Below are 8,342 nucleotides of genomic sequence, written 5' to 3'. Positions count from 1 at the left end.
GAGACCACATATCCACGAATCACAAAAATGCAAAACAGAATTTTAAAGTTCAGTAAGAGAGGTACAAAATTATAGAGTTCAAAGGATAAAGAGAGGGAAGTGCTGGCAGATCCATTATTAGAAACTTCACGGTGTTTGCTGGCATTTGTATCGTGGTGCTTGTATCAGTAGGCATTGGTGAAGCAGAGGACAAAGGATTAGAGGACAAAGAAGAATATTCTAGACAATGGGAACATGGTAGTTGTAGATTGTAATTGAAAAACAAGCACTTGTGGAATATTTACTATATCCCAGGAAGTCTGGGAGGTGCTGGGGATTAACAGACAAAAATGAAACAATCCATGCCTACAAGGCAATTACACTGGAAACGTAGCACATTGGAAAGTAGCCCAACAATAGCTCAATGATGATATGCTCAGGGAACACTTTCCTGAAGCATAGAAGTCAAGAATGGAATTAATTTGAGAGAAAACAGGCTGAAAGTGTAGAATCAAGAAGCTACTTGATGAGGGTAAAAGAGGAGAGTGTAAAATCTGGCTTGAAGCTTAACATAAAACAATAATTAACATCTTAGCAACTGGCCCCATCACTTACCAGCAAATAAAGGGAGAAGAAATGGAAGCAGTGTCAGGTTTTATATTCTTTGGCTCAAGGACCATTACAGGTGGTGACTGCCTCCATGAAATTAAAAAAAAATGCTTGCTTCTTGGAAGAAAAGTTATGGCAAACCTTGACAACATACTGAAAAACAGAGTCATTAACTTGCTGTTGAAGAAGAAGAAGAGGGAGGAAGAAGAAGAAGAAGAAGAAGAAGAAGAAGAAGAAGAAGAAGAAGAAGAAGAAGAAGAAGAAGAAGAAGAAGAAGAAGAAGAAGAAGAAGAGGAAGAGGAGGAGGAGGAGGAGGAGGAGAAGAAGAAGAAGAAGAAGAAGAAGAAGAAGAAGAAGAAGAAGAAGAAGAAGAAGAAGAAGAAGAAGAAGAAGAAGAAGAAGAAGAAGAAGAAATAAAGGAGGATTGCAAGGGCCTGAAGTGCAGTGTTTCATGGGGTCATGAAGAGTTAGACACAATTAAACAACTGAACAGTAATGAAAAAAATGTGGGCAAAGTAAATTGGGATCAAATTGTGAAAGGCCTCCAGTATTGGGTGAAGGAATTTTAACTTTACTGCACAAGCAGTTCGGAATTATTCAAAATTTTTGAGGAGTCATATGCTATGACAGAGCTATGATTTAGGGAACCTAAGCTCTCAGTGGTATATAGGTATAGTTGCTGCTGCTGCTGTTTGTCCTTCATTATCAAAGAGAACCATGATGTTGGGGAGGTGATGCCATGATATCCAAGTGAATTGGATTTAAGTGAGGGAGGATTGTGCAAAGTCACCAGCCTCACTTTTTCCTCCAGAGTCATATGGGACAAGCAGAGAAATATAGATCAGAACAACTGGAAATGGCTCTGGAGTCAGTGGGACACCTGGGCTTTTTCAAGCCAGTCTTTAACAAGACACATTTTGACTGAGGCAGCACCCATTCAGTGATTAAGAAACACTGAGGGTCTTCACCTACCACATCTCTTTTTTTAAGAGACCATTCCTTGCCTCATTTTATATATCTATATCTACATACGTATATACACACATACATATATACACATATGTAAAACCATATTACACATATTTTTATTCATAAGTTCTTTCTCCAGAGTTGGATAGCATGTTCTTTCATTGGTCTAAGTCTTTCCATGTTTTTTTTTTCTTTTTAAATCAACCAGCTTGCCTCCCAATAGTGAAGAGAGTCTATAGGCTGGCAGACCAGTAAGGATACTACTCATATAATATTGCATGTCCCAAAAGTTTTAATGCAGTTTTAAGCTACTAAGGTTGCCTCCTTGTAATGTTACAGAAATATTATTATTTTATAGTATTTTTATATAATTTTGTAAAATTATAATGCTATAGAAATATTATTTTTATAATATTGTTATTTTAAAATGAAATAAGATTGTGTTGATTTATCATATTATTATTATTTTTCAGACAAGAGGTTACAATAGCAGTGAAAATAGAATTGATTCGGTCATCATGGTCATATCATTTATCCTTTGTTTTTTTTTCCATGACAACACATTGAAGATAAATGACTGTTTCTACCAAATCTACAATAAAATGATTTTCATTTAAGAAATTTTATTTATTTAAGAGCTAATTAACGTGCTAAAAGAAAGCTAATGTGACAGCTAGGTGGTACAGTGAATAGAGTTCCCACCCTGGAGTCAGGAGGACCTGAGTTCAAATCCAATCTCAACCACCTGACACACTTGCTAGCTGTGTGACCTTGGGCAAGTCACTTAACCCCAATTGCCTTGCTTTCCCTCATCAAAAAAAAAAGCTAATGTGAGAATAATCCAAGAAGTGATGCTTTTGTAGGCTGCTCCCATCAGTCATGCTTCAAATATTCTTTTTGACAAAAGATATTAATCTTCTCTTCCCTGAGATGCCATCAAGCACATGGGTCTGAGATTTACTACTGCTAATACGTCCTTCAGTTATGCTAAACTCAAGAATGAAAGGCTTCAGAGACTGTGTGACATAAAACTCTGCTATATTCCTGTGGATATCATAATAAATAGCTGTTGTTAGAAGGGACCTGAACCAGCAGGTCCCTGAGTGGGTACTCCAGTCACGAAGCAGGAAGCTTCTTCTTTTGTGATGTTAGGATAAGAGGGCTCTCAATACCGTATACGTCTCATTCTTCACTGGGGGCTTTCATCCTTGAGCATCTGAGTCTGTGAAGGATAAGAACAGTGGTGTCCATGGGCTTCTCTGTAGCCATTCAGCAGATGACTTGCAATTATCTAATAGGAAAGTGAGGAGTGCCCCCCTTTTGTGGAGCATTTGCTGGGTCAATTAATTAATCGAATGCAGATGCCTTTGAATTAGAGACTCAGAGGAAAGCATGACAGTCTTTTGATAGCAAACTCTTCAAGTAACTTAAGTTCTCAATCCCCACTCCACCCCCAACCCCAGGCAGCTAGCCCAGGAAAGAGCAAAGTCTTATCTTTAATGAGGAAAAAAAAAGAGAAGAGAAAAGAAAAGCAAACAGAAACTGTTTCCATTTTTGTCATTTTCTCAACTTGCTGGACACAAGGTGAAACCTCAGCATTGATTTGATTTGCATTCCTTATATTTTTTTGTAACTTGGAGTGGTTTTTCATATAGTTGATACTAGTCAACAATTCTTTTAAAAACTATTTGTTTATCTCTTGACTAAATCAAATCTGCTTTTAAAAAGTTAACTAGAAACAAAATGTAGGACTGTTTAGCTAATTCTTCTCCTTTAGCTAAGCATAAACCAGAGAGAAGGAGAGAATCAAACAAAGGAATAAACAGAGAGATTTATTTCCTTTATGCCTATGGAATAGGCATTCCCTGAAAAGGTGGGTAGGGAAAACCAAGTGCTATGAATAACTTGATATAGGACTTAAGCAGTGAGCAAGTTTTTTTTTCTATAATTGGTATATAGAGGACAATTCAAAGACTCACAAACACATATATTGATCCTTTGACTTTTTTTTTCTCTTTTACTTCCAGTTTTTATGATTTCCCAGAAAGGACCAATGGAAATATAAGCATTGAAATGATAATCAATTTTTATTCTTTCTAATAAAGAACTACATTGGACACTTTTTCCTGAAATAGTAAAGGTTAGCTTCATAAAGGAAATAAATCTAGTTGACCCTTCTTGGAATAATTTTTCCCTTTTGTCTCTAAAAAACACTGAAAACACTAACCTTAGGAGCTTTTCACCATTAAGTTGCTGTATTATTCTGGAAAGGTGAGCAGTCCCTTTCTGTCTCCACTTGCCAGTTTCTAAAGAGTTATCTAACTCAGACTCAGGTAGCTTGGAAGACATTATCTAGTCAAGAGCAAAGGTGAATTCTTTCTGGGGTCATATTATCTCAGAGTAATAGGGGTTTGAAGATTGACTACAATTCTGACATTTGGGGACAAGTCTTCCCTCTCATTGCTGACACCAATTTGTACTCTTATAATGAGAAAGTGGATTTGATCCATGCCCCAGAGATTTTTAGGGGGAAAAAAGATTCACCCTTCTAAACACAGTTTGGAAAGGGTGGGATGGAAAGAAAAATATGGGAATGTCCTTGTAGATTGCGATTTTGCAGAATGAAATATTTTTCCATAAATACCAAACAATAACGATGGTTAGATCTTGTATTCTCCACATTTTATTTTTGTCAAATAGTGAGATGTTAAAAAATATGGCCCATGGTTGGCTTCTACTTGCAAAAATTTACTTGTTCCCTACTAATATTCTCACTGAAAATGTGTTATTTTTCCTTCCTTCAGACACCTTGTATATTGATCTCTCATTGACTTCACAATTATGTCACCTACAGCAAGAATCTTCTATATATACACTTGGTTCAATATGATTAATTTTCTGATCTCTGTCCTGTTTAGTGCTATTTTTGCTTTCCCTATAAGAACATCTAAAATTGGAATGTTGGGGTGCAAGTGTTGTGGTTCTACTGTCCTTGATGGAGGAGAAAAAAAAGTTTGTTACGATAATTTTTACAAATCTTTTCTTTTTTCTTCTCTTTCTTGTCCTTGCTCCACTTTCATTTTTAAGTTCCCCTGAGATGACTACTTAGTTGGAAGCCTTGCCAAACTTTCTTTAAATTTTTACCACCTCTTTGTTTTATGAGGCAATACTATTCATATTCACATATTACACTTCTTTATAAGATTTAAAATTTTTTTTATTCTAATATGATCCTGTCTTTGACACTTGCTTCTCTTTGACAAGTAAGAAGTTTAATGACTATGATGTTTTCTTGACTCTTTTGTCCTTTTGGAACAATTAATTTTCATTAGAATATAAAATAATTACACAGTATCAATGTCTTTCTACTGTCCATTTCCCATTTTGACAGATAATTATTTGTTATTCAGAATTTAGCTGTTTCTATTGCCTTTCATACCTTTTAATCATTGATATTTCTTCTTAGTTTTAATTAATTCTAATCTTAGATATGATAAGTAAATGGTCTGATTGCACACAGTCAGATGATTTAGATATAACTGATATCAATAGCAAATCTTTTCTTGTCTATAGTAACAATCTATTTTTGTAATGTTATTTGGATTTTTTTACCATGTTTACTGTCTATAAACTCTTCTTTCCCCCAAAGATAGTGTTCATAACAGTATTCTGTGTAATATAAAAATCTTTGATAACTCTCATTTTGACTTTCTTGTTCATCAAAACCTCCAGAAAAAAATGGCATGCAATTATACACTGGCTTGTTAGAAGTTGAGGTATTGTTGAAAGCCATGGGGTTTTGGAGATCAGATGGTACACTCTCTTTTGTTTTATAGATGAGAAAACTGGAACTGAATTATATGAAGCGTCTTGTTCGTGGTCGCATAGGTAGTAAAGTCATGAACTCAAGACTTCTGACTCTAAATTCATTGTACTAGAGTTGTCCTATGTAGATCATGAAGTCTATTTAAAGATGGATTCTATGTTTGAGACACATATTTGTACATATCCAATGCATATATGTATTCATAGTTACATACATAGATGCTCATATAGACAATATACAGACAGACACACTATGTAGGTATATATGTACATATACATGTGTGTATGTACATGTACATATTTTTGTGTGTATATGTATTTAGAATTGTGATTTCATTGGTTTAGAGAGTTCCCAGTGAGGGAACTCCCTCTACTGAGACAGATTCCCACCTCCTGAGCAACCTAGAGTTGTAGAGGGTTGTCTTAGGCACTAAGAGATTTAATGCCTATTGTTACTTTGTCATAGACATCAAAGTCAAGAACTCATGCTTAAGTCTTTATTTAAAATCTTATTTTCAGTTAACAAATATTTTCAAAATTAATTTGTCCATCAAGTCTTCCATTGAGCTTTTAATAAGTGTTTTATAGGTATGCATTAGACTGGCATAATCTTTGAGAACCCAGATCTCTTCCCTTGAGAAATATTCAGAGCTAGACTTTAGTGAAGGTGAAAATGGGCATATTGAATGTCAATAGTGATTTAAAAAAAAGCTTATTCTTTAGATATAGATATTGAAATATTTGTCCAAATACACAACCTTGAAGTAGTCTTTAATAATGACATTTTGGGAGGCTAGGTGGTTTGGTGAATAGAGCACTGGCCCTGCAGTCAGGAGGACCCGAATTCAAATCCAGCCTCAGACACTTAACACAAAAACTAGCCACGTGACCTTGCGCAAGTCACTTAATCCAGATTGCCCTCCAAAAAAAAAAAAATAATGACTTCTCAAAGTAAAAGCAAAATAAGAAATAAATTATCTTTCCTTTTAGATTATGATAGAAATATTCAAACAGATCTTTTTTCCTCAGTCCCTTTTTTGACTGTATCTCTTCAGACTTAGTAACAGCAAAGGCATTGATTGTTTATTTTGGGAAATAACTTAGCTATCACAGGGTTAGTCTAGTTATAAAAATAATAGTTCATATATATATATATATATATATATGTAGAATTTTGGGATTTGTAAGGTACTTTTCTAATAATAAACCTTTAAGATAGGTAGAATATTATTAACCTCACTTTACACATGAGAAAAAAGAGTCTCTAAGAGATAACATTACCATGATCACATACTAATAAGTGCCAGAAGCATGCTTTAGTTTTCCCGATAGAAAGTTTTGTGCTCTATGCACCATGGAATATTGTGTCTCAGTATTTGCTGCCCCAAGATATTGTAATAGTCTGAGAATTTATTCAGCACTTAGCTACTTTAACTAGCCTTGGCATTTACTTGCGAGTGGACAGTCTAACTTGGCAACTCTGAAAAGAGCGTCATATTTGGAATTGGGGATAGAGGTTTAAATCTCAATTCTACTATTTTGTTTCCAATTCCTCTCTCTGGGCCTCAGTTTCTTCCTCTGTAAAAGGATAAGAATGGATGATGTAATTTCTAACTCCTTTGAACAGTTAACCATACATTCCCTGACATCTCCATTTTGATTATGGTCTACTTGCTACCCACTAACCTCTTCCAGGAGCCTCACCTCTTGCTCATACAAGATGACCTTGAAAGTTCCAGCCCCAGCCCCATCAGACCCTAGGTCTTTATCTTATCCTCTTTGCCAGTAAAATAATATGATTGTCAATATGACTATGAACTTCTTATTCACTCTATGATGTGGGTGAGGTTATGTCCTTATACACACTGTTGCTGTGGCCTTGGACTTAGCTAAATGCAAAGTACAGGAGAACCCTAAGAAACACAACAGCAACTTAAACAAATTCTCCATCATACTTTTAAACAACATGGTGTTGGTAATCTGGGTAAAATATGAATTCCTACTTTTATTGGCTACTCTATTCAGGAACTCTGCAAGTTTGGTTCTTATTGTTTTCAGTCTTGTATAATGACATTCCTCGAGGAGGAAAGCAGCCATCTCTGGTCTATTTTACTTTATTTAGCTATCTCTGCTAGGGCTGAATTTTTTGCTGATACTGCCCTGGCTCCTGGGAAAATTACTAACGTTAGAATTCAAGGCCAGCCAGACTATGCGAACACTAAGGGAAGCTGATCCAAAAGAAGAATGCCTCAATGCATTCTGCAAAGGAGTTTCCACCTTATGTGTGATGTTTGCTTGCTTTGGACATTATATTAAAGGGGTGGATGAATCCATAGTTCCAAAGATCAGAAGTGAATGATCAAAGGGGGAGTAGCCAGTTTTAACATTGGTGGAAGGCTACATCCCTGGAATCTTCTATGCCCTTCTCACTTTGTTGGATGCCTGGTATCTGTGTTGAACAAGGAAAAAGGCAGTTCTCCTTCACACCCCATCACAGGCTTGGATTCAAATATAAAGATGTATAGAAAGGGCTCTTTGCCTATGTCATAATAATTTATTCCTCAACTATACTACAGTAGTTCATCTATGACTCCTTGAAAGGTTATTTCAGACTTCCCTGTCTTCTTCCACCTGAGATACTAGAATCTCTACAGAAGAAATCTGGATTGAAACAGTTGCTAAATCAAGACAAAATCTAGTCTGAATCTCATTACTTACTTGTGTTGGGCAAAATATGAAAGAAACTTTTACATTTAAAAGAAACTTTTATATATTTGGCTGTGAAGATTTTATATTCTTGACATAATTATTAGTTGTATACTTTCTTGATGCAAGAGTTTCAAAATTTAATTGTTGCCATAAATCAGCTAATCTTGGGGAAAAAATAGACTATGAAGTTCTGTAGGATCTATTATGATAGAAGATGGTGAGGGGAGTTCCTTGATCAACTTGATGAGTTT

The 8,342-nt window shown here is 35.4% G+C and overlaps 1 pseudogene; it reads left to right on the top strand.

Annotated features, from left to right (window-relative positions):
- The first annotated feature begins 7,386 nt into the window (after window positions 1-7,386).
- LOC138174188 (solute carrier family 25 member 3 pseudogene) lies at window positions 7,387-8,081 on the top strand (annotated as a pseudogene).
- Window positions 8,082-8,342: the final 261 nt, after the last annotated feature.

The sequence above is a fragment of the Petaurus breviceps genome, unplaced genomic scaffold (genome assembly GCF_028583685.1).
Source record: "Petaurus breviceps papuanus isolate PSGF00001 unplaced genomic scaffold, PetGlider_PUasm1.0 688, whole genome shotgun sequence".
NCBI classification, from domain to species: domain Eukaryota; kingdom Metazoa; phylum Chordata; class Mammalia; order Diprotodontia; family Petauridae; genus Petaurus; species Petaurus breviceps.
Note: the sequence above shows the minus strand (reverse complement) of the source record. Positions and strands in the feature narration are given on the sequence as shown.